This window comes from Podarcis liolepis (assembly GCF_965112155.1).
Source record: "Podarcis liolepis genome assembly, chromosome: 7".
NCBI classification, from domain to species: domain Eukaryota; kingdom Metazoa; phylum Chordata; class Lepidosauria; order Squamata; family Lacertidae; genus Podarcis; species Podarcis liolepis.
Window position 1 is genome coordinate 70350548 of NC_139561.1, and position 26930 is coordinate 70377477.

Consider the following 26930-nt stretch of genomic DNA (forward strand, 5'->3'; position numbering starts at 1 on the left):
TATGTGTTTGTTAGTTTGTTTTCAAATACTGGTTGTTGTTGTTGTTTTCATGGTACGGAAGATAAATTTTGAGAAAACAACTGTTACAACAGTAAACAACAAGTAACTTGTCCTGATAAAATTACAGACTTTTATCATGCCACGTGTTAAATATTCATTTGATTACTCTAAGACAGGCACGTCCAACTTCCAAGAGACTGCAATCTACTCCCACTATAAAAAACAAACTGGCAGTGATCTACCCCTCAAAGTTGTTGAACTGTTTTGGGGGGAGGGTGAACCAAAGTTGTTGAGCTTTTTGGGGGGCCAGGGTCATAGAATCATAGAGTTGGAATAGACTACAAGGGCCATCGAGTCCAACCCCCTGCCAAGCAGGAAACACCATCAGAGCACTCCTGACATATGGTTGTCAAGCCTCTGCTTAAAGACCTCCAAAGAAGGAGACTCCACCACACTCCTTCAAGGACACCCCACGATCAACCGGTAGATTGCGATCGACCTGTGGAAACCTCTGCTCTAAGAGATCGTGCAACGTTTTCCCATGAATACTGGGTGCATTCCTGCCACATGAATAAACATATGTTTTTAAAGAGTAATCACCCCCTTTTGAGTTTGCATTTCAAACCATCACCCCTCAAGCTTCATCAGTAATGGTTATACATAAGAACATAACTAGGGGGCAGCAAACCTTTTCAGCAGCGGGCCAGTCCACTGTCCCTCAGACCTTGTGGGGGGCCGGACTATATTTTGAAGAAGAAAAATGAACGAATTCCACAAATAACCGAGAGATGCATTTTAAATAAAAGGACACATTCTACTCATGTAAAAACACATTTATTCCCAGACCATCCGCGGGCCGGATTTAGAAGGCAATTGGGCCGGGTCTGGCCCCCGGGCCTTAGTTTGCCTACCCATGGACAAGGCCTTCTGGATTAGGCGAATGGCCCATCTTGTCCAGCATCTTATTCCCACACTGGCCAAATAGATGCCTGTGGGAAAGCTGGAAGAAGGACCAAAACACAGAAGCACTTTCTCTTCCTACCATTTCCAGCAATTGGTATTCAGAAGCATTAGTGCCTCTAGCTGTGGAGACAGAGCATAGCCTTCAAGGCTAGTAGCCATCAATGCCATTATCCTCCATGAATATGTTTTAAAGTAATCCATCTCGCAGTTCATACACCAAAAAGTATATAGAAAAAAACATTTAGGCTGTCACAGATAGACTGGCATTGCTACCAATGAAGATTTTTACATGGCCAGTGAATGCATGGGCTGGGGCTGGGATTACTCTGGTTCCCTTAATTCCTGAGCTCTCTATATTTATCCTACCTTCAGAAGAACTTAGTCATCTGAAATTTGGCAGATCAAAAAACCGCACAGAGGTCAAGATCAGGAGTTGCAAGAGTGATTCTCAGTTGTTCTCACCAACATCTGCATACACGTAGAGATGAAAAGAAATAGATGGCTTCAAACATTTTCTTTAATGACTCCCACTGTCGTTTTTTCTTGGAGAAGCCAACTGACCTGTTAAAGACATAAGTTTAATGTGAATAAATTGCAAAGTTTGTATGTATTGAAGTTGGGTTTTTGTTGTTTTTTGTTTTTTTTTAAAGAAAACAACTTACGTAAAGTGTTGCATTTGCAGAGAGGTTTGCATTAGGCAGGAAGTTAAACTCTAAGTAAATGTGGCGATTTTCATTTTCGGTGTGTATGCTAAATGATTACTCATCCCTGGGAAACATGAGAGCTCAGCAACTCAGCAGTAGTGGGAGCCAGCAGCAGTTAGAAGAGCTCAGGTCAGTACTGCTGCACAAGAAAGTTGCTTCAGATCTCTCTCTGGGAATAGAGAGAGGATAGTTCTTGAACTGAATTAAGGACTTAAAGAAGACTGGATTGCACTGCCAGTTTTCTTAAAGAGCATTGTATTACTTCGTATTTTTCAATGTTTATTTTGTAACTAGTTTAAGAAGGTTTTGCAGTCAGTAAAGCTTTGTAAATCTATTTTTTGGGGAGAGAGCTCATTCATTTCTACTCCGCACAAGGTCCAGATCAAGGATTCTGTTTGCAGCAACTCCAACGTGACCACGCTAATGGATGATTGCTCTCAAAGAGAGAGAGAATGAAGGAAGAATGAGGAAGGAGGAGGAGGAGGAAGAGGTGGTGGTGGTGGTGGTGGTGGTGGAGGAGGAGGAGACGTAGAAGCTCTCCCCTCTCCCCACCCAAATAAAGGAAAAGAAAAGATGAAGAAAGACCAGGGTTGTTCTGGAGCTTGTTTGAACTACATGAAATCGATTTGTCATTACTACCGACTGCCTCCACTTTTATCTATATTGCCAATGTGCAATATATTTGTCTAAGTCGATAACAGAATTTTTAATTATTGCAATTTTCACTTGGAAATTAGGTCCCTGCCACAGACAATTTAAATTAGAGTCTGTTACTTTTTTAAAAGAAAAAATAATCTTTATTAATGTATTTTAATATCTGAGATTCCATCTCTGATCAGTAATGAAATATTATTGCCCATCTGCCTTGGCATGTTGTTACACAAACACATTCAGGCATCTGTATACATGTTCAAGAGGTACATGCGGAGTTGAGGATTAGAAGAGTGGGAAGGGAGGAGACATTGTGGGTGTTCATTGGCTCAGTGTATGGGCTGAAGAAAAAGGATTGTTGGGGTGATTTATGGATCTTCTTCCCCACTTGCATCAAAGTATGATGTCAATACCCCCTCAGTTGGATCAGGGCCCCCACAAAGCCTCATGTCACACTGTCATTTCTGTACCAAGTAGCACTATGAGTATCTTTCTCTAGGTCAGGCTTCCTCAACCGTGGCCCTTCATATGTTTTGAGACTACAATTCCCATCACCCCTGACCACTGGTCTTGCTAGCAAGGCATCATGGGAGTTGTAGGCCAAAAACATCTGAAGGGCCAAGGTTGAGGAAGCCTGCTCTAGGTCAATGTGTTTTGCAGGAAATAAGACTGTCCAAAAATGCTGATTGCTGAGCACTGAATTGTTGTCAAAGTACAGCATTAGAGTTGATTTTTTAAAAGGTTGTAAGATTCATTTACATTTTTATTTAAAGCAAAGCCTCCAACAACAAAAAGCAGCTCCTCAGAACTCCACAGATAAGAATTTGTATCGCCCCACATTGCAAGGTCTATTGGAGGATACAAGCACCCAAAAAGAGAGAGGCCAGTATGAAGCAGCACATTTCTAAAAACTGCACAAGCAATAATACACATCACTCGGCCTCCTCTTAATTGTTTTAAAATAAGAAATAGAAAGAGGAAAATCCCTACTGCCTATCCTATAAGGCAGGCACGCCCAACAGGTAGATCGTGATCTATTGGTAGATCACTGGATGTCTGTGGTAGATCAGTGGCTCAACAACTTTGGCTCCCCTAAAGAAAGAAAGCTCAACAACTTTGACCAGAACCCCTAAAAATGGGCCTTCCTCCTCCCTAAAAAAAGCTCAGCAACTTTGACATGAAAAAAAAAATCTGCTACACATACACAGACAGACAACTCCAATTCTGTGATCAATAGCAGTTATGCAAACTGAGCAAATGTGTACAATTTCTTTTCCATTCTGCATTCTGTAATCCAGGCACATCCATCAGGTAGATTGTGATCTACTGGTAGATCACTGGCTGCCTCTAGTAGATCACTGGTAGATCACTGGCTCCCCCCAAAGAAGCTCAACAACTTTGGCTCCCCTAAGAATCACTAGTAGATCACTGCCAGTTTTTAACTCTGAGTAGATCGCAGTCTCTTGGGAATTGGCCACCCCTGCTATAAGACATTGAGAAAAAAAGGTTTAGCCCTTTTACGTTCCCAACAAAAAGCCACTGGACCTATTTATTGGCAATTTGGCTGACTTAACCCACCCTGGAGGAGCTCCTGTGCCTGCAAATACAAGCCACTTTGATCAAAGGGGTCAAAGAGCCCCATTATAGTGAATGGGGAACACCAAAGTAGTGGATTTGCTCTATTCTGCCTAATTACTATGTTGTTGTTGTTGATGGTGGTGGTGGTGGTGAATGCAAACTTCATTGGCAAGTCTAATATTGTATAGAAATAGGTTGTGGACAAACTATATAATGAAATTTGGAGCCTCTTAGTAAATGTGATCCAGGAGTGTGGGGAGAGAAGCACCTTGGAAACAATCATAGGATAAAAATGCTAAAGGATATGCATATTAAGGTATACATTACAATGTATCTTGATGCTAAGGATGGGTGAATATGTCAATTTCAGCTTTTCATTTTACCAATCTTAATTTAAGTTCTCCATATTAGTGTGCATTTCTTAAAAAGCCCTTGTGGAAGTTAATTAGCATTTTATTGCATTTCCCCCCAATATACACATTTCTGTGTGCAATTTTACATAACACACATATTTTGCAACATAATGCATTCTTGTATGTCATTTGCATTTTATGAATACAGCGCAAAATTTGGAGAGGTGCAAATTCCCCAAAAGTACAGCTTTAGAATCCCTGATTAATGCATATTAATGTGAATTATAGTCCACAAACCCTGAATCCAAGATGAGAAAATAAACTTTTACCATTTTCAGGGTTGTTGTTTTTTTCTTTCAAAAGCTGCTTTCTCTGGAAGAAAAATAATCAGATCTTGCTTCTTGCATAGACAGAGTTTTAATTACCTCTGAAACTCCCAAGGTCCCTTATGAGCAGCTTTTCAGAAGTAATCTATTAACAAACAATAGCCTCAGTGCTTGGCAAAAAGAAGAGAAAAGCAGATGCTATCACTTCTTCTGCCTGTGAGCACTGCTAGCACCTCCATACCAGCAATCTGAGTTAATAAACTCTGCTTTTTAGAGCAGTAGATAATCCAGGCATAGATCCACAAAGTTGCATCTTCGACCCAGAGGGTGCTGGTGGGAATAGGCTGTGGAGCTGTGAGGCTGAATGAGCTCTTTAAAATCAGCTGCAATTTCCTGCAAGTTTCCATTGACATGATATGGATGTGCACATAAATCACTAATACCACAAGGCATGAATACAAATGGACATGCACATAGAATTAAGCTATGCATTGTGGCTCTGGGAATTCACTGCCTGCAGTTTTGAGTGGACAGATCATCTTTTGCAAATTAAAAAGCATTTGTAGGTCAATTTCACTTGCATGATTCTGATTCCACTGTCTTGTGAAGTTTGGAATTCCTTCAGTTGTGGGATAGCCTGAAAATTGGCTATGGGACAAATCACATCTTATGATAGCTGCATATCTGTGCCTTTGTCTGACAGGCACAGCAGATGGCTACAGGTCTGGATTGGGACCCTAGTGTGGGATATGGAGCTTTAATTCTGTCACCCTCACACACTGTGGCTCACATCTGGATCAAGACGCCCCTTTGCAATTTGCAGTGGGGGTGGGGGACAACAACTCCCATTCACTTTCCTCATTCCTTTCCCCTATGCAAATGAGGAGAACACAATCCAGTTTGCAACCATAGTTGTGGCAGTGGGGTCCAGTGCCAGATTTACGTATAAGCTAAACAAGCTACAGCTTAGGGCCCCACTCTCTTGGGAGCCCCCCAAAAATTTAAAGGGAAAAAAACCTGGATGTATATGTAGGAATGATCGCTGGGTGCGGAGCACACTCCCCACCTGCAGGCAGCCTCAGCTGTCTGCATGCGTGACCTTGGGGTGTGGGGCACACTCTCCCTCACAGATAAAGCCACAGCTGTCTGAACATCCTGCTCTCTGTCTAACCTTTTGCGATCTCAGTAGTTTGTGGTGTCCTGTCTGTGACCTTTGTCTCCTTCGTCATACACTGTGCAAGGGGAAAACAGGTGCCAAAATAACTTTGTACCACCCCACTATCTCGGGACTGGAAGATGTGTAAAGGTCACAGCCCAAAATGTATCTGCCTGGGTTTGCATATTATGTCAATAAAAGAAGCCTCCACAGAACTGGCCGGCAGCTTGCTTGCAGCTCACCTGTGCGCAGCTCACCTGCATTATTAACTCCTGCCTCATGTCCTTCATTTCATGTATATTCCCAAAATATAAGATAAAAAACCAAATAAAATAAAACCTACATACAGCAACAGTGTTTTGTGTTGTGTAGGCTCCTATGATGTAAGTAATGGACCCCGCCTGCTAGCCTGCTCCCTAAAATATCACTGGTTTGCTCATTTCTATATATAGGGTGCCTATATTCTGCATGTGCAAATGGCTTCAGATACCTGTTAGGTCAATAAATTGCCATATAGCATATATTCAACACAAAAAACAGTGACTCTTTGTTGTTGACAAAGGACAGCTGGACATATAAAGGGCCCCATTACCTTCAGTAGCTTAGGGCCCCATCAAGCCTAAATCAGGCCCTGTTGGGGTCGGATAAGCAGTACAATCCATCTACCCCATGCTAGAGTCCTACTTTGTATCAAACCCATCTCATTCTCTCACACAAGCAGTTGGTGAAGACACAGATATGTAGCCAATGTAATGCCTAGTTCAGCCCATAACTTTAGTATGATGACTGATCTACACATTAAGAAAAGAATGCTCAGATTGGTGGAGACGTTCCACATTCTTGGTCTAGAAAATTATCCAGAAAGTACATTAAACTATGGGAAAGCTCACGAGACCTTCAATCATATTCTCAGACCTACTTTGTGTTCCAGATATTTATCACAGGGAATATGCATCTCAGGTGTACAGCTTTCAGATGCTGTCCATAAACTTATAAAAACAATTCTCCCATCAGGCACCCCTGGGCTGAACAAACCAGAGGAAACACTCCGTTAAACCCTCAATTACACTCCTTTCCTCACCTTCAGTCCCTTCGCAGACAATAGGTGGTAATACCAAATTCTTTTCAAATATTTGATATACTGAGGGAGGAACTTATCTAAGGGGGAACCCATTAATGCATTTTTAATCCACATTTAAGCTCACACAAAGATCCTGAATATTGATGTGGTGATTTCAGTTCCAAGCAAGCTGGGCATATCATTCCATCCACGGATCCTTACATCATTCAAAACCAGACAATGATGCAGTGTAGAAAATAAATGTATGCATATGAAGAAGAATGAATTGCTGTAATGACAAAACAGGTATTTGGTCCTTCTTCCCCTAAGGGAAATTTGATTCACACCTTGAAACAAATGTTCTCTCTAGTCCTCTGATTTATTTTCTTAATAGATGGCTCGGATTTCCTTTCTCTGAAAAGGAAGAGATGCGGATCCTGGGGCCGTAATCGAGAGCTGTGACATACAAATTGGTATCTCATATAATTTAGCACTGTGCCAATATTTTCATTCTTCCTCCACCCCCAACTATTCACTAAGACAGGGCTGGGGGACGTGTTTTCAACTCAAGAACTGCATTCCCTTGTGGAGGGAAGGGCCAGAGACAAAACGTAAATGGGTCCAAAGTGGGCAAGCAACGGATGTGGATTTCACATATGGACATTAGGCAAGTATCCATACACATTTGCAAACCGCTCTCTGTCCTCCATCCAGACAAGCAAGAGTCATCTGAGTTCAAAGACACATTCCAGCCAGGGAAAAAGACTCCTATAGGGTGCAAAGCATGATAGATGAGAAACTTGGCCTGAAGACAGGCCTGAGAGCCACACAGAGAGGCCTGGAGGGTTCCCCGTCTCTGTACTCGGGCAATGTTGGATGCGAATTTTCTCTGGCGGCAGATGACAGAACCATGATACTGGTGTAAATACTCAAACTAGATTCAGGTAGGTAGCCGTGTTGGTCTGACACAGTCGATATATATATATATATATATATATATATATATATATATATATATATATATATAATTTGTCCAGTAGCACCTTAGAGACCAACTAAGCTTGTTCTTGGTATAACCTTTCATGTGCATGGACACTTCTTCAGATACACTGAAACAGAAGTCACCAGACCCTTATATATAGTGGGAGGGTGAGGTTTTTCTCAGGAGGGTAGTAGGAGATGGGTGATTGACTCAATGAGTATGGTAAACCTAACGGCTGTGCTACTGGACAATTTTTTAAATTTTTTTATATACTCAAACAAGAGTTTTACTACGACTGAACAAACACAAAGCATGTGGGTGTTCTCTTTCTGCAGGCAGTTGCAAACTGCAACTTCTTCTCTCTTTATACACATCACCAGCTGTGTCTAATTAGCCTGGAAAACCACACCCAGAACTCATAGAAAATGTCTTTAAAGTTATCTGCATCCTTTTCCTGTTTCTTGATGAATGATACCTAACAGGCAAGGGCTGATAATAAATCTCTCTTGGACTTTGGGGAAAGAGGTGAGTACATGCCAGAACTTGCTCATGCAGGTCTTCTGCATTTACCTTCTTAGAATTAGCTTGTGGCTGAAGGTTGTGTGTGTTCTTCCTTTAAGAATCCATGGGCTGTACTACCTCCTTGAGCTTCCTTTGCTCCTTGGTTGCCTCAACAGCTCATTTATAGCAAATGAAGGTTGTCTGAAGAGCACTTGAAAGTGATGGGGGGATTATTCATCCATTTAACTTATTTTATTTCACTTAGGGTGGAGCAGGAATTCTCCTTTTTATAATATTTCAGGATGAGTACTTTTGCTCAATTTAAAAAATATATTTTTGATGTATTTAAAAATTTATGTTATGTGTGCTTTTATTATTGTAAGACACTACAAGACGTTTTCATGGGGAGCTGCAAATAAATGTGTGGGGTTTTTGTTATTTGTTTCCAACAATTCACTCTGCAGCTCTGAGGTAGAGCTTCCAAGGAATTTCTCCAAAGTCCTCAAGCACCCCTTAAAAGAGAATGAAAAACGACAGCATATGAATAGGACATGGAGGCAACAGTCCTTGGGTCTGGTTTGGAGAGAACCAGCAACTGGAAACTAGGCCCCGAGAGTGATTGGGATCTGAAGGCAACCAGAAGGAAGAACTGGAGAACAAGCTGGGAGTAAGGACCAAAGAAATGCAAGATGTACTAGATGGAGCCAGCTCTTGATGCTCATGCAAGACTTAGTTGGAAAAGGAAGTCCTTTATACTTCTTCTTGCTCAGGGGGAGCCAATGGGAAGCCTGGATGGGTGGGACCAAACCAGAATTGGAAGGACCTTCCCTAAGAAGCTATAGTTCTACAGTTCCCCATATGGGGCAGTTGCCCATACATCCAGTCAGGAGGTACTTTACGAAGAAGTTGCTGTTATGAAGCTTACCACATGAGGCAGTGGACAGCTGTTCTTAACTTGGGTAATAGCTGTTGATAGACCCATCTGCTTTAATTTTTTCTAAGCCCAGTGGGTGATTGTTCATTCATTCATTCATTCATTCATTCATTCATTCCCTGCCTTTTTTAACCTCACAGAAACTCAAGGCAGCTTACAGATAAAATGGGAACAGCTAAAAGCATAGGTGACAGGTACATCTTGTGGCAGAATTATTTTTTTTATTAATCATAAAAAAATATAAATTGTTTTCTATCACTCAATCTCCCCCTTGCCTGCTGCCCATAAAGAAATCAAACATCTATTTGTCAATATTAAGCTAATGAACTCTTTCTCCTACTGTATTTCAAGGGTTGTGTTCAGACTGTGTTGGTTAGAAAAGCTGGCATCCCCGTTTCACCCACAAACTCAAAGCAAATGCTGTTTATCTGAGGAGTGGGATTTTGAGCCCCTAGAGCAGCACAAGAGGGCAGGTAGCAGACGGCCCATTTGGAGTGATTTATTTCCAGCCTCTGGCAAGATCCAATTATTCGTTGCCTTTTGTTTTCCTGTTGGAGTTGTGCTGTTCTAACAATCTGTCAGGGATCATTTTTCAATTGAATAAGCCCTTGACCCCCCACATTCAATTACTAATCAGATACATACAGCCCCATCGGTAAACCTGCCAAGAGGAGTTAGTATTTATTGTGCCAACAGAAGAAGCTCCATCACTTCAAGCAACGGAAGGGATCAGGCAAACACGCCCAGGTTACATCACTAGGGACCGACACCATGGGAGGTGTCCAGCCATCTTTTCAGTTCCACAAGCGGAGAGGAGGAGTCAGCACTCAGGTTCACTCACCCTGTCGCTCATGACACTTAAAGCCTTGTTCAGGTATTGACTGAACACATGGAAGGTTAAGGCTGTCCCCAATATCCCTGGGTAGACCAGATGCTGAAGAAGAGGATTTAAAAAAATGTTTAAAAATTACATTCCATGTGCAAATGAGCTTTATGAGCTGAACCAGATTGCACATCACTTTGTGATTCTATTTAAGTGCCCATGGAAATTAATTAGCATTTTGGGGTGAATTTAATATACACATGTTTGCAGGACTTGCCGATCGGAAGGTCAGTGGTTCGAATCCCCGCAACGGGGTGAGCTCCCGTTGCTCTGTCCCAGCTCCTGCCAACCTAGCAGAAAGCACTGCTGTGGTGGGAAGGTAAACAGTGTTTCTCTGTGCTCTGGTTTCTGTCACGGTGTCCCGTTGCGCCAGCAGCAGTTTGGTCATGCTGGCCACATGAGCCGGAAAGCTGTCTGTGGACAAACACCAGCTCCCTCGGCCTGAAAGTGAGATGAGCACCGCAACCCCATAGTTGCCTTTGACTGGACTTAACCATCCAGCAGCTGCACTGAGGTGAGTTCCACTGATATAGTGGAGGAGATGCGGCTGATGCACAGAGCAGAAAGAGCTACGAAGGGTGAGAAGCCCACCAGGTATGCTCAGGAGTTTGCTAACACAGCTGTTGCAGATTTAGCTGTGGTTAGTGGCTCAACACAGGTCTTAGAACCCAGAGTCTTGAAAGGGGTACAGGGTTTGTCCTCAAGGGATGGGAAACCACACCCAAAGGCTGTAAGGGTGGACAATGTTTCCTTGGAGAAGGAAGCAGCACAAAGGCTGTGTGTTCCAACACTGATTCCTCAGAGAGGAACAAAGCTAGGATTCGAGTCTCAACAAAGCCAGGTGTGAGACTTCCTGATAGTCAGAAGGGTTATGACACCAAGACTAGTCAGAAGTGCAAGATGGTACGGCCTAAGGCCAGTCCAGTTGCAGGTAGTTCCAAGGGTGGAACGGGTGATACAGAGGTATACTGTGTGTATGACATCTGTATATTTGTTGCAGTTACACTGATGACTGCAACACAGATCATGAATCAGGGGAGGATGTTAAGATTCCTGCTCCGTGTCTGCAGTCATGGGATTGTTGTCTATCACATGACGGTGTATGTTTTTTACTTTTCTTTCAAGTAAAAAGCCCCAAATGTTGCAACTTTCCCCCACAGAGGTGTCGCTCCATCCCTTTGCTCATTTTGGTTGCCATTTTTGGAACCTTTCCCCAGCTCAACATCTCCATTCTGTGGTGAAGCAACTAGAACTGTACACAGTATTCCAAGTGAAGTGAGTTTGCTGTAGATATCTGTAACTCTCAGGGCCAGAAATGCAAATACTTTTTTTTTAATAAAAGGTTTAAATGGACCTCACACATGAAAGCAGATCCTGAGTTATTTAAAAAGAAACAAGGCTCAAACAGCTGACTTACGATCAGCTCTCATTTGTTCTGACACAAATGACAGGATACAAAAACATTTGCTAGGAGAAGCCAATTGTACAGGAAATTCAAGAAGACAGAGGGGAGGGGGCGATTGCAATTTTAATACACAAAGCCCTTCCTGTTGTCCTTTTATCCTCCCTCATTGATCTGGGAGGGAGATATTTTATATTACTTGCTAAATATGAGGGGAGGGAGCTTATTCTTGCAAATATCTGTGCACCTAATCATGATGAACCACATTTATCTTTTTAAAAACAGTTGTGTCATTATCTCAGGTATTGATCTCTTCCCTCTTATTTTAGCTGGTGATTTTAATGAGTTTTTCCAATCCAAAAGACATTTCAAAAGTGCAGCCCCACCTTCTAAGTCCAGGTCTTTAATTGAAGGTTAGGTGGAGGATTTGGAAATGAAAGGCATTTTGGGACAACTCTCAATCCAAACAGCAGAAATAAAAATATTACTCTAGGGTTGAAACTTGTATTCAAAGATAGAAGAACCATAAGGAGAGGGACCAGGATCCCTGCCTTGGCAGAGGGTTAGACTAGATGACTTCTAGGTCATATTCATTTTTGTGACTATGCCAAACAAGTAGCATCTTGGCAATAAAAATCAACAAGCATATGGGTCATTGGGTCACCTCTTCCCCAATATGGGGGAAATATGTTTTATTTCTCATTATAGTATATAAATGATTTCCAAATTTGCATCTATACATATAAATAAGCTTACATAAATCCATTTCCTCTTTTTTGGTAATGAATTTAGTAAGGATTGTCAAATCTGCCAGTTTCAGCTTTCCACAGTTACTCATTTTTTCAATCTTAAGTTTGAATCTCGACCTTTGCACAATAGTTTGATTTAAACACACACACACATGTTCTCCTGAAAATGTATCAGCATTGGAATGCCAATGATCCATTTTGTTTCTTCTGCTGCCTACAGGCATTCCTTCCTTTTGGAAATGGCAGATCAGCTCCAACAATTTGAACAGTGAGCACTTTTGCCAGCCTCTGGGCTGCAAGATACAGTTGCCATCCCAAACCCCAACTTGATTTTGTTTGTTTTCAGATTTTTAAACAACTCTGATGTTTGTGTGTGTTTTGTTTTAATGATTGGATTGGGGGTGGATTTTGATTTTTTAAAAATAAAATAAAATAAAGCATTCAGCACTATCCCTGGTAGACTTTCATGAGAATAGGAACTGTGTCTGTTTACGATGTCTACTCATTTGAGATTCTATGCTCACATCCACCCCTTCACAGGTGTTCTGCCAATTGTGTACATCTTCAGGGCAGGTGAAGTGTGCACAGTTGTGGACAGGGCCACCAGGGAGTCCTTTTGCTTGCAGAGTCTCAACGTAAGGAGGAAAACATCTGCATGGGGTTCAGACCTTTCTCATGCACTCCCCATCTCTAGCTCTCAATTCCCTACAGGCTGAAGCATGTGCTTTTAGTGGTGAAACTTCACAGTTGCTTATACTGCCCCCCCATCATTAGATTTCTTCTCACCCCCTGCCTTTGACCTACAAGTGTCAGCACAAAAAGAATCCTCCTTGCCAGCAAATTAGCAGAATAAGTCAAGCTGCCTTAGAGACTGCAGAAAGCAAGTAATTAGCACAGATTTCGTTAAGACATAGTTACCAAGTTAAAGCCAATTTCAATTGTGCATGTAAAGAGTTTTATGATATAATGTCAAAAACCAAAGATGTATTGAAATATATTAAAACTATTAACGAGGGCAATTTTAGCATAAATTGATGCTTGTGATAATTGCATTTTATAATTGAATGCAGAAATGTACACTAGAGAGAAAGAAAACATGAGTCTATGATGGAAACTGTTTCCCTAAAGTATCCCTTAAAAGAATGCAGTTTCCTCTTCAATCCATCTATCACAGGATGTTATCTGAACAGTCTTTGTCTATTTCTGATTGCTAATGGCCCAAATTTAATTTGCTGCTATTACAATGCAGGTGAAGAATGTACCATTATCATAAAGCTAGCTTTCCCTCTCAAACACACAATCCTTCAACACACACACACATTCCACAGCAAACTATTTTTGTTCTGTCCATGCCTAGTAAATGAATAAGTTTACAGACCAAAAGAAGATCCTCTAATTCACCTATTGCCTTTGGGAAACTAAACCTGCTGTATTTATAATAATACTCATTTCTGTCACTAGTTGTCACTGTAGCACTGTTTACACAGCTAACACAACTATCATAGCATCTAGTGGCAAGCCACAGCAATTAGCTGCTAGAAAGAAACACAGAGGCTTCCTATGGAAAGGGCTAGTCTTTCATTTAATCTCTTGTGACAGGAATGGAGTTTCAGGTGGGAAACTTCAACAGTTTTATAGATGAGACTCTTTTACACAATCGAATGATTATGCAGGAAGCAAAACAGAAGAGGACAATTATGTGGGAGGACTTTCATTAGGAAACAGATTGCTTTGAAGGGTGGTAGGAGGCATTCCCACCCCCCACAGCTTCAGAGACAAACAATCATGCCCACACGTAAGACAGAGAATTTAAACAAATCCGCATGATCCTATAAACTCACTCAAAGTGGCTTTCATTATTCTCCGGGTGATGTCACTGCAATGCTCAGGAGTTCTGGACAGAATAAAATGAGACTAAGTTTGAAATCAAAAGCAGCGTGACACAATTTGAGTGCTGGAGGCTAGGAATAACAAAACCAGCAATGTTGTGTAAGACCCAGCGCATAATGTTGAAAAGGTGGGGGGGGGGGGAGAGAGAGAAGGGACCAAAACTGTGTGTCCCTCTCTGCCTGGCTCTCCAAGGAATGGGCAGCATGCGATGCTTGTCCAAGCTGCCAAAGATGTCTATAAAATTTGCCACACTGGCATGCGAAATGTCAACACCTTTCATCCTTCCTGATGCAGTCTGCCTTCATGCCCTCTCACACCTTTTGCTCTTCTGTTTCTCCATCTGCAGTCGCCCGGCTTGTTGTGAGGTGCATGCTAATACTGTCAGAGTCTCTGGCACCCAGACATTTAATTTAAATAACATGCTTTGAGTGTGTTACTGTTTGCTTCTTTTCCTAAGCCTTCGGGGGACACGGGCTTTTGTCTTCTTTGAGATTTCCCCTGAAAACTAGATCTGTTAAAGAAAGGGAAGGGAAGAGAGGGTATAGAAAGCAAGCTTGGGCTGAATTAAATCATAGGTCTACCTAAGCTAATATTGTGTACACTGACTGGCAGTGGCTCTCCAGGGTTTTGGATAAGAGTCTCTCTCTAGAGATGCCAGGAATTGAACCTGGAACCTTCTGTATGCAAAGCAGATGCCCCACCAACTCCAATCAGCATGGCTGAGTTCTTCAGAATGTCTCTGGCTCTTCTTAAGAGCCATGCTTGGTGGAGGGGTGATGTGACCGAAGTGTCAAAATGAGTTCTGCCAGCAACCTATTAAATATATTGGTTCATGATCCTGCTGACAGTATATCACCCGATATCATCGGTTCCTTTGATATTGCTGCCTGAAAATCACCAAAGGAGGAAATTTTCACTTTGAAGTGGCCACAGATTTTGATCAGAGCAGGGACAATGGGGCAGAAAATGTTTAAACCTTTTCTCCTGCACTTCTTTCCCATTCTCAACCCTCCTGTGACAAAAAGCTGCTACAAATCCTACAACTCAAACTCAGTTTGAATGAATTATTTTCGAACTTTTTCCAATCCCTCTTTATTTTTTAACCACTCTGAATAATTGGGTGTCATCAGTGCCAAATTTATGTATAAGCTAAACAAGCTATAGCTTAGGGCCCCACTCTCTTGGGGGCCCCCCAAAAATGTAAAAGAAAAAACAACTGGATGTATATTTCCAAAATATAAGATAAAAAAACAAATAAAATAAAACCTATATACAGCAACAGTGTTTTGTGTTGTGTGGGCTCCTATGATGTAAGCAATGGGCCCAGCCTGCTTGCCTGCTCCCTAAAATATCACCGGATTGCTCATTTCTATATATAGGATGTCTATGTTCTGCATGGCTTTAGATACCTATTAGGTCCATAAATTACCATATAGCATATATTCAACACAAAAACTGCAACAAATTATTGTTGACAAAGGACAGCTGGACATATAAATGGCCCCATTACCTTCAGTAGCTTAGGGCCTCATCAAACCTAAATCTGGCCCTGGGTGTCATCCTCAAACATGGCCATCTGGCTGCTGACCCCTTACTGAACCTAATTGCATTTCCAGGCAGAGACCTCCTCCCCTCCAGGCGACAGATCGAGAGCAATAAAACACACATGGCCACAACTTTATTAAATTTCAGATGTAGGAAACCTCGGCTTAGGCATCGGGTGTGTATCCCTCTCAGTCTCACAACGGGGCATTGAGGCTCAGCAGGATTAATCAGATCAGAAGATGAACTGCAAAACGCATGTTTACACAGCCAGATTTGGGAAGTTCACTGACAACCTTTCAGCGTAAGGCCAGTGACTCCCTTCATTGAACCCTGAAAACGCCACTGCAAGAGTGTGTGAGCCACCACTTCACGCCCCCCTATTGGAATAATAGACTAAAGGATTCCACTGCCAAAGTTGTGACAATTGCTACTGGGAAGGCGAAACCTGTGGAGCAGGGAAAATTCCTTCCCAGCTCTTCAACAGCAACCATCATAAAGACCGCAGCAATGCCAATGATCTGGAATAAAATTGGTTAACCTGCAAGAAAACATGAGATCAGAGCTAGGGGAGAGTGGGCAAAGCTCTAGAGCAGACTGCACGCCAAGCACCATCTCCACCCCCTTTTAAGCCATTGGTACGAACCTGAGTGAAGCCTGCTCACTCTTGGTTCGGTCTTGTGACCCTGCCCCCAGCGCCACCGTGGATAGAATTATTCAAAGTGGAGTTTGGTGGGAACCCACAACGCTTTGCGATGCTGGGAGGTGGGCCAGCTAAAACCAACCAGCGTGTCTCCCAGAAGATCGGGGGTGCTGTGCGCCGGGCCGCAAATGGCACCTACCTCAGATGGGTGAGTGGTTATTTTTGAACAAACTAAAAAGCATGTTAATGATGTATAGAAGTGAGAGCTGGACCATAAAGAAGGCTGATCGCTGAAGAATTGATGCTTCTGAATTATGGTGCTGGAGGAGACTCTTGAGAGTCCCATGGACTGCAAGAAGATCAAACCTCTCCATTCTGAAGGAAATCAGCCCTGAGTGCTCACTGGAAGGACAGGTCCTGAAGCTGAGGCTCCAGTACTTTGGCCACCTCATGAGAAGAGAAGATTCCCTGGAAAAGACCCTGATGTTGGGAAAGATGGAGGGCACAAGGAGAAGGGGACGACAGAGGACGAGATGGTTGGACAGTGTTCTCGAAGCTACAAACATGAGTCTGACCAAACTGTGGGAGGCAGTGGAAGACAGGAGTGCCTGGCGTGCTCTGGTCCATGGGGTCACGAAGAGTCAGACATGACTAAATGACTAAACAACAACAACAACAAAGCATGTCCAGCTTACATATGTTCACACCTGTGGGGTGAGAAACCATTGCACTTTCTTCTACAAGCTGCTTCCACAGGCCACAAAATGCACCTGCTTCAGCAATGTGAACTTACCTCAGCAGACTTCCCCCAAAATAAATGCACACCCAAAAATACACAAACTGAACCACAGTTGTCATTCAAAATTTTACGTTTCTGAATTTTGTGGCACAGTTCTACGACTGCCAGCCCCCACCCCACTCCCAATGTGTACAAAGGTGAGTATATTAAGGGAAAGTGTGCCTTGAGTTGCATTAATTGTTGAAGACAACATACACTAATGGGACATATTAGGTAAACCTGCTTGCCAAAAAGAAAAAGAAAAAAAAAGAGAAAGTGTGTCTGAAAAGTGCACTTACTGATATAATTGTGTGCAGTTTCAAAATAAGCAACTCAAACTTCTTCAGAAAATGTGGTGAGCAGGAATCAATACTGGCAACGTGAGAAACTGAGACTGACAAGATGTGTCTATCCCCAGCTACTGTTGTTGCAGGCACCTTCTGGAGGTGAGAAAATATTGCATGGAAAACTTGGATTGAATGGAAAATGGTACTGATTCCCACCTACCCACCACTGGACTAGCTGTCAATGAACCAAATTAAATGGTTGCTTTTCATTGGATTTCAGAATGCAATTCTGTTTTGATGACATTGGCTCTTGTTATAGGCTGTTATTTCCATATGACGGTAAAGCAGGCCTCTCTGCCGTCAGTTTAGACAACTTCTAACGACACCTCTCATGCAAATCACCTCTAAATGCCTCTTCAGTCCCCCTATTTCTTATCTCATACACACCTTCAGTGTGCTTTAAATGACACATCAACCCACTCATGAAAGCTGACATTTTCAAACTGGATTTCTAAATTGTAAAATATGGGGCATGTGACTCCCCGAAAATCAGATGAAATCAAGTTACTATTGCAAATGTTAAAATTACCATTTATATTTATTTGAAAAAATTAAAGCACCTTTCTGATACAATTGGGTAAAAGAAAAAAAAATAATAATGTGGGGGCAGGGAGAGACCAGGTCGACTGTAAATATGTAAAGACATAATTTAAACTTTGCTGGCTCAGTGTCTTAATGCATTTGAAATATTAAAAGTGACATTAACATCAGAAGAGCGAGAGGTTTCAAATCATTACAAGGAGGCAATCTGTGCTGTATATCCAGACAGGCAGCTTGTCTTCTTTTATGTCATTAAGAAAGCCAAAGTGTCTATAAAACACAGAGAGCACAATATACTTCTCGGGGAACGAGGTATTTGTAAAAGTGCATTGCAACATTTGTCTCTTCCATTTTTGCCAGGAGCCTGGGAAAATGCTTGGAGGGCTGTAAGGATTTGAAGGCGGCAAAAAATAGTTCAGGCTTGCTCTCTCTCAGGCCAAAGGCACATCCAGAAGTCATCTGTGTGACAAGGCTTAGCCTAGATGGGAAGGGTCATAACTCCATGGTTAGAGCTTCTGCTCTGCATTCAGAAGCTCCCTAGTTCAGTCCCCCGCCTAAAGCCCTAGAAAGCCACTGCCAGTCCATGGAAACAATCCTGAGCTAGTCTTCTGAACTGGCAGGATGCTGAGGAAGGGAAAGAGGATCCTGGCAAGGGATATAGCCATAATTGGTACACACCGGGACAAGCTAAAGATGGGGAAGAGGAGGCTGGGGGCTTAGGAGGTACTCAAGGGACATCAGGGGACTATTGGGACTTACTCCAGAGCATGCTGGGGTTTAGGACAGCTAGCTGGACCTGTGGTCTGAGTCTATAGATGTAAGAAGGCAGCAATTTCACCCCAATCCGTATCAGACACAATTAGGGCTGTGCAGACCCCCACTTCTGATCCAGGCTCCCCAATCTGGGGCTACACATTGAACTGAAATGACCCTGGCCAGTCCAGGGACCACTTGTCCCACCCCAGATCCAGCCCTGAATCAATTCTGGGGTGGGGGCTAATGTTCAAGTAGGTTTTCTAAAACCCCCAATTAAACGTATGGGCTAGGGGGGAAAGTGGGAGGAGATGCTCTCTCTTCTCCGCCCTACACAAGAGAGAGCAGGGGTGGGGTGGGGGCGGTGAGGTCAATCCTGCAAAGAAGTGCCTGCCACCTTGCAGAATCAAATCCTCTCCTCAACAGCTGTTGAGCAGAGGATTCAGTCTTGTAGAGTGCTACTTCAGGAGTAGGTCACTGGGAAGGAAGGAGAGGCAGGTATTGGGTGGGAGGAAGAAGAGGTCAGGTGGGAAGGTGACTATTGAAGGAGCATCCTGCACTCAGCATTCAAAGGCATGCACCGCCCAACTTCTCCAAGGAAGATGCAGCCTGTGCAGTGGATCCTTCCTTGTACTCACCCGGGCCTTTTCCCCTCTTCTCCTTCTTCCTGCCTGAACTCCCAACGTCTACCTCTGCTTCCTGCCTGATGTTCTACCTGCTGATAGTTCTGGATCACCCTGAACTGCCATGCCTAACCAGTGGGGATCTGGGGCTGTCTCCACCCAACTTGGGTGAAGCTCAGATTTCCTCAAATGCGGCCAATTTGGTTTGGGCTTCAGAAGAATCAAGAGTACGGCACTAGTTATAATAAATGCTGTTTCTGTTCTGCTAGTTTGGATTCCACCAAATACTCTAATTCTTCTCATTGTCCACCATTTAATATAAGTTTTGTAACTTAGGTAACTTTTTACATAACTTGCATTCGTTTCAAGGTAAAGAAAGCGTAAAAACAATGTTTCAAAAGTCCCAATCTTGCATTTGCAGACCAAAACCCCAATAATGTTGTAAATGGCTATGAACCAAAATTCACTCCAGTGATCTGCATTCCTGGCAACAGAGAAACGTGCAATTTGCAGCAATTTCTGCTTCCTTTTCAGCTTCCCTCAGAATTCTCTGACATTTGTACATCTGATTCAGTATAAAGCAACTTCCTGTGTCCCTAAACTCCTTGCTGAGAATATCACAGTCATCTCTCTATCCTTTTGTTGTCTCACTTTGGTACCCTCTCCTCTGAACAGTACTCTGTTGCTGAGATCATTCACTTCTCCCAGTGCACTAGTAAAGTGATGCTCTGACTTTAAACCCATTCTCCGGCTTCTTATCCTCTCCAAGATTCAGCCCAGGTTTCTTCTCCCTTTCAAAACAAAATGAAATAAAATAAATGTATTTAATCAGACAAACCAACAATGATACATTACATACAATACAAATCAGGCAGGTAAAGGTAAAGGGACCCCTGACCATTAGGTCCAGTCGCGGACGACTCTGGGGTTGCGGCGCTCATCTCGCTTTATTGGCTGAGGGAGCCGGTGTACAGCTTCCGGGTCATGTGGCCAGCATGACTAAGCTGCTTCTGGCGAACCAGAGCAGTGCACGGAAACGCCGTTTACCTTCCCGCCAGAGTGGTACCTATTTATCTACTTGCACTTTGATGTGCTTTCGAACTGCTAGGTTGGCAGGAGCAGGGACCAAGCAACGGGAGCTTACCCCATCGCAGGGATTCAAACTGCCGACCTTCTGATCGGCAACTCCTAGGCTCTGTGGTTTAACCCACAGCGCCACCCACATCCCTTCCACAAATCAAACAACAATAATATAAAACGGAGGTTGGATGTCAGGAATCCTTTAGCTGTGATTCCTGCATTGGATGGTGTTGGGCTATATTAACCTTTGGGTGCCTTGCAACTCTACATTTCTGAGATTCACAGAGGACAACAGTGAGAAAAACATTGCCCAAAACAAAACAAAAAACCAGCCAAGACAGAACACACCTGTATACCTTGCATGAAACAATCAGCCCTCTGCCTTGGCTGGACCAGAGGTGGGGCACATGCACTGGCGGAGGAACAGGGGTGTGGGGGAAGCGCACCACCCTCGGCGGCATGATCCCAGTGGGGTGCCATCACAGCTGCCCCCCTGTGCTGGGTGCCACGCCCCTGCAGGCGGTGTGCCACACCCCCAGGCCATGTGCCACACCCCTGCAGGTGGTGCACCACACCCCCAGGACATGTACCAGCCATGCCCCCACCTGCTCTCCGTCCCCCCGCCGAACCTTGAAGCTCCGCCACTAGGTACATGTGGACACCTCTTCACCAGGCACAAGGAGAAAGAGGCACCATCGCCACCCAAGCCCCAAAGGCCCAAGCATGGCACGGCTTGCTTCCCTGTGGCTCCAGCCTCTATGAAGGAGCTTGTCGTGGAGGTGCCTGGTTGTGCACCTTCAGAAATGTGCGCCCCCTGCCCCCCCCCACACACTATGCCTTTGGGCTCACCAAATGGGGAAGCTCTTTGAACATTCCAGCAGAACCTGAGAGCTGCAAAATATGTCCTATTACCCAAACTGGTGCTGAAACGGGAAGCGCCCATAGCCATTGACGTATGACACAGAGTGTAGAATGAACACACGTGGGAGGGAGCGCACTAATCGGATTAAATCCAAGTGCTTCTGCTTAATTAGCCAAGTGGATTAGAATGCCTCCCAGGCTTCACTGATCAGTACTGGAGGGTTTTTGAAGCAGAGGACATGCTGTGCTAGCTTTTGCTATTAAAAAACACACCATTTAAAATAAAAATAAATTGCTTGCATAATTTTTTTATGGTGTACAGATCATTATCTATACCAACCATTTTCGGCTTTTGAGGAGGAGATAACCCAATCTGTTACCTGCAAGCTATCTCTGTTTGACCAGTGATCAATATTGTGGTGATTCCTGTTCCTTTCTAAGACTGCTTGGTCATTTAAAAAGGAATAACGAAAACAACACAGCTCAGTGCAGTTTGATTTTCTGCACCTATGCAAATTCTGGCGACGTTGCTTCAAAATGGATATTGTAGACCTGGAAAAGGTTCAGAAAAGGGAAGCCCTAATAATCAAGGGTGTGGTATGTGATTTTCCTATGAAGAAGGGGACAATTCCCCTATGAAAAAAGGTGGAAGCATTTGGGACTCTTGAATTTAAAGAACAGGTGAGCAAGAGGCGACATGACAGAAGTTTATGAAACAATGCATAGCATAGAGAAAGCCAACAGAGAAAAGCTTTATTCCTCTCTCACACCACTAACACCTATGGACATCCCATGAAGCTGAATGATGGAAGATTCGGGACAGACAAAAAACAAATACTCCCAAAATCAGTTACAAGATTTTCAGGTGACTATGAAGATGGACAAGAAGCACTTAAGAGATTGTCTCTTTAGGTCCGATGCAGAAAGGGATCTAACCATGATGGCTTCTACCAAGAGTTTGCCATTGTTCCCACTTATTAAAATGGAGCCTACCCAGACCAGTTACCTGTCAAAGCTCCCACTTGCTGTGCTTAGAATCGTTTTCACAGAATTATGATTCCATTTGATGCCCTTGGCAGTGTTGGGTGGACGCTACAGCAAAGTACATTATGAAGAGAGACTTTGTCTGTGTGGGCAACCCTGTGTGGAGGACCTGTGCCACTATTTATTGCAGTGCCCATTATATATAGACCCAAGAGACCGATTCATAAAACCCCTGTTTCCGAATGGAACTCACTTGAATAGGGTGGAAAGGGTGAAATGGCTGCTGAGCGATACTGATGACTTTGTAACGTATAAAGTAGCACTCTATGCGTTGGCAGCTAAGACGTTCAGGAGGAAAAAACTAGATAAAATAGCGGTCAACTGCAAAGGGGATTCGGATATTTAATTTTACTAGAGAATGTTCTGCTATTCTATTTTATGTAACAAACAATCTTAGTACAGTGATACCTCAGGTTACAGACGCTTCAGGTTACAGACTCCGCTAACCCAGAAATAGTACCTCGGGTTAAGAACTTTGCTTCAGGATGAGAACAGAAATTGTGGTGGCAGCCACAGCAGTGGGAGGCCCCATTAGCTAAAGTGGTACCTCAGGTTAAGAACACTTTCAGGTTAAGAATGGACCTCCGGAACGAATTAAGTTCTTAACCCGAGGTACCACTGTAGTTGTGAACATGGGTTATATTGTATGTGTGGTGCCTGATGATTTTTATGGTTATTGCTGTTTTTCCTTTTGCCATTTTTCTGAATGATGCCATGGCCTACGGCTAGTGCAATAAAAGTCTATGATGATGATGATGATGATGATGATGATGATGAAGTACTCCTTCATGCAACTCATAAACTATGGAACTTGCTTCCACAGGATGCAGTGATGGCTACCCCCCTAGATGGCTTGAAAAGAGGATTAGACAAAGTTGTGAGGCTATGCTTTGTTACCACAGCTGGAGGTGGCAATGCTTCTAAATACCAGCTGCTGGAAACCACAGGAGGGGTAAACATAGGTGTCCACAGGAGGAGTGCTGGGTCTGTCTCTGGAAGCAGCGGTGGGGCGATTGGCTCCAGCAGTGGCAGCAAGGGCGGAGACACTTTCTCCTCTGCAGGCAGAAGCTGCAGATCAATTCCAGCCTTTTTCTTCCGCCCGCATCTCTCTCTCTCTCTCTCTCTCTCTCTCTCTCTCTCTCTCTCTCTCTGCCTTATGGTTCCATCCCCTTCTGAGCTCTGATGGCCACCTTTTGTAGACAGAGACCTTTGTGGTGGGCAAACAAGGAAGAGGAGCAGCCCACTCCTGAATCTCCAGATCTGACTTGCCACTTGTTATGTACTGAGTTGAATAGGATTCAGAATGCAGCAGTCTGACTGGTCCTAGAACAATGGGATCCAGAATGCAGCAGTCTGATTGGTCCACAGGAGCCACCCAATCCAGCTCCAGGTGGAAGGGAACCCGCAACCTGATTGGCCTACCGGAGAATCCTGGAATTAGCCAATCGAATGGGGCCCATTGTGTAAATAATGTATATAAGGCAGACATTCTGGGGGAACTTCCATTTCTCCTCACCACTATGAGCTGAATAAAGAGCATGAAATCCACTCTCGACTCCAAGTATATTTCACTCGTGGTCAGCTTGGCATGGTCTTTTTCTCCGCAGGAAAAAAACCCTCCTGTTTTGGCTTCTTGACCACACTTTGTTGTGACTGTTTTGCTCTCTTTTTGCCTCTATGCATCTTTGTCTTCCTTTGTCTTGTCCTGTCTTCCCCTCCCTTCTTCCTTTGTTGAAATCAATCAATCAATCAATCAATCAATCAATCAATCAATCAATCAATCATCCATTCATCCCTGGGTACACGCCCTAATGAAATGTGCTTCACATGCCTTTATAGATGGTACTTAACACCTACCAAAAAAGCTAAAATGTATAAGACAAAAAGAAATCTCTTCTGGAGGTGTGGTAAAATAGAGGGGACACTTATACATGTTTGGTGTACCTGTGAAAAAAATCAAAAGCTTCTGGAGCACAGTATATGACGAGCTTAAAAAAATGTTTAAGTATAACTTTATGAAAAATACAGACGCTTTTCTACTAGGGATAATGGACACAGGTATAGCAAGAGAAGGTCAGAAAATATTCCTCTATACCAAAGGAGCGGCAAGGATCCTAATTGCTAAAAAGTGGGGGGGGGGGGGAGAGAGAGGGAACTGTGCCAACAAAAAACGGAATGGCAAGACAAACTGTTAGAGTATATTGAACTGGCTAGATTAACAGAGGCAATTAGAGATCACACTAGTCAAGAGTTTCAAAAAGCATGGGGAAAATGCAGAGAATACTTCACAAAACAGTGCCCTAAAATACATACCTGGACTTGTTTCGATTAACGTCTACATGAGACTTTGTGGATATTTAAGTTACAATTAGAAAAATCTTAATAATTATTCATAAAAGAAACAGTTCATAAGAAGTAAATAAGGAGGTCAGATACTGGATAAAGGAAGTCTTTTATTTCGCTGTTTGTACTGTTGTATGTTATGCTCACTGTATGTTATGTTCACATTTAATGAGGTTGGATTGTGTATTGGGGGGGTTATGTTATGTTGTAAATAAGATTCCAATAGAAATATTAAAAATAATAATAATAAAATGTGCTTCACATGCCAATGGGGGGGGGGGCAGGAGCCCTGCATATGTTGCACTGCACTTCCAATCACCAGACCAAAATCTCCAAATTAAATAATTCTCTAAAACAAATAAACCAGGCAGCTGGTGTTGCCAGCCCTTCGATCCCCATATGGGACAGCTGCATATTCTTGAATTCCAGGGGGGTTGGACTAGTTGATCCTCAGGATCACTTCCAACTCTACAATTCTATGATTCTAATAATTAATTGGCCCCATTCCCAGATTCCTGGCATGACGTTCTGACAGCAGATTTCTCTCTCTCTCTCTCTCTCTCTCTCTCTCTCTCTCTCTCTCTCCTTATTTAGGGTAATCTATGTGGGATTAAAGGGACACGGGTGGTGCTGTGGGTTAAACCACAGAGCCTAGGACTTGCCGATCAGAAGGTCAGCGGTTCGAATCCACGTGATGGGGTGAGCTCCCGTTGCTCGGTCCCTGCTCCTGCCAACCTAGCAGTTCAAAAGCACGTCAAAGTGCAAGTAGATAAATAGGTACCGCTCCAGCGGGAAAGTAAACGGCATTTCTGTGCGCTGCTCTGGTTTGCCAGAAGCAGCTTAGTCATGCTGGCCACATGACCCGGAAGCTGTACGCCAGCTCCCTCAGCCAATAAAGCGAGATGAGCGCTGCAACCCCAGAGTCAGCCACGACTGGACCTAATGGTCAGGGGTCCCTTTACCTTTATGTGGGAATAAAGTGTGGAGGGAGCACAAGGCTCTATGTGCTCTTGCCACTCCCATGCCTCAAGCTTTGAGTGGTGAGGCTCAAAGTGTGAATGAGTGCTATTCATACATTCAGGTGAATGTCCCAATTACAGATTCTAAGCATGTTCAGCTGAATGTACATATAATTTACCAGTCTGGGCGGTGGATTTAGAGAGGATGCAGACTTTGGGGTGCAGAAGGCACATGCGGCCCAGCACTGCTCCACACTTTTATTCCTACGTGCATTATTTTAAAATGCCTGGATAAAGCTTCTCTCTATTTCTCTTATACTCTGTTCATCTGCTGTGGCATGCATATCATTACTGAATGGTTGGAAGCCAAAGATGAATTTCCAAGTAGAAATTGAATGCTTCTGATAGCTTGTTGCTGTTCCCATGTCCTAAACTTCCATATTGTATAATATTCAATTGATCAAATAAGCGAAGGTCACATAGAAAAAAGAGTGAAATGTAATTTTCAAAGGTTTACTTGGACACGTGTCAGATTGGAAGAGGGAAGAGCGCTGCCGCTCTGCATGCAAAAGGAAAAGCATAAAATCTCTCCCCCCCAAAAAATCCCCCACAAATAAAAAAGCTCCCCTCATCTGCACTACTCTAAGTGGTAATGAGGCATTTCCAAGTGCAGTGAACTTATGCCAGATTTCATAGCACAGTACTCATCTCAGTGAGCATCGAGAAAGACACAATGCCGTACTAGCGATGGGGGAGATTTGTTCAGTTTGCATCTCAATGCAAAGCTACCTAATTTACATATCACAAACCAATACACGAACCAAAAGGTAGCTATTCTTTGCACTTCTTCAAGTTTTGCAGCACACTTCTCCACCCCTCAAAAAAAGTTTGCAAATTAAACATGCATGCGTACGTGCGTGCACACGCACGCACATGTAGAAAACACACACCACACATCTGTGCAATTGAAATGCAGCAATGCATTGCATCCAATAAAAATTGAATACAAAAAGAAGACATGGACACAATAGTGTGTGTAAATTTTCACTTTCATTTCCTTTTAGATAAATAAATGAATCACAAGTTGATGCAGAATTAAGAGTGGAGAAATGGAAAATGGAGGAAAACTGGAATTCATCCATCCCAACAACAACAACAACATTTTTTCCAATTAGGAGAATAACCCTAGGCAAGCCTCAGGTTTTCAGGGCCCCTTTTTGTCTTCTGCCATGTCTGTAAGGAGAGCAAATTGCTTCATTGTTTTTTTAAAAAAACCTAGCCATAA

The 26930-nt window shown here is 43.2% G+C and overlaps 1 long non-coding RNA gene across 1 annotated transcript in view; it reads right to left on the reverse strand.

Annotated features, from left to right (window-relative positions):
• LOC310710921 overlaps nucleotides 1–26930 on the reverse strand; it is a 525357-nt gene that overhangs the window by 250660 nt on the left and 247767 nt on the right. Inside the window, exon 2 of the long non-coding RNA XR_014528305.1 lies at nucleotides 6071–6188. This is a non-coding gene — a long non-coding RNA (uncharacterized lncRNA). The remainder of the gene's footprint in view (nucleotides 1–6070; nucleotides 6189–26930) is intronic.